At 36.1% G+C, this 527-nt stretch overlaps 1 protein-coding gene across 2 annotated transcripts in view; it reads left to right on the top strand.

Annotated features, from left to right (window-relative positions):
- The window catches only part of GAK (cyclin G associated kinase), a 207,220-nt gene that overhangs the window by 120,696 nt on the left and 85,997 nt on the right, over positions 1-527 (top strand). The gene's annotated exons all lie outside the window — the stretch shown is intronic.

The following is a 527-nucleotide window of genomic DNA, read 5'->3' as shown; positions in this document are numbered from 1 at the left end:
AAAAAAGAAGAAAATGAAAAAAGGGGGGTTTGTGCAAGGCAATTCATCAGCCTGTCTCCTGCCAGGCAACTTCTGGACAGTGGCCTGTCAAGGGTTGTACAGTTTAGCAGGAATTTCATTAAGTAGGTATTTCAACAGAAGATAATTATCCCTGGTATTGTTACTGGGAACCCTTCCACCTAGTTTTTCCATGGAGTTTTACCATACTTTTTTTACTTTAGAAGGGAAAGAAAAATCAGAAGTACATGTTTAACAGAGGTCTTTATCTTACTCTTCCCCTTCCCACAAAATAAATTAATCAACTTTTTACTATTTTTCATGTTTAAAAGGCAAACTGCAATACATTAGACTCCTCTTAGTGCATCAAATTATCAGGAATAAATCCCTAAAATAGTATCTTTAACAGTGCCTTTTCTAACTGTCTAGCACTGGCTAACTAAGAGAGATCACAGGTCTATAAAGTATTGTCATGTCTTCAGAAACTGAGTTTATTTTTCCAAGACTTACACTGTGGTACTTCGCTTCTT

The sequence above is a fragment of the Gavialis gangeticus genome, unplaced genomic scaffold, assembly GCF_001723915.1.
Source record: "Gavialis gangeticus isolate Ggan-Ray unplaced genomic scaffold, GavGan_comp1, whole genome shotgun sequence".
NCBI lineage: Eukaryota > Metazoa > Chordata > Crocodylia > Gavialidae > Gavialis > Gavialis gangeticus.
Note: the sequence above shows the minus strand (reverse complement) of the source record. Positions and strands in the feature narration are given on the sequence as shown.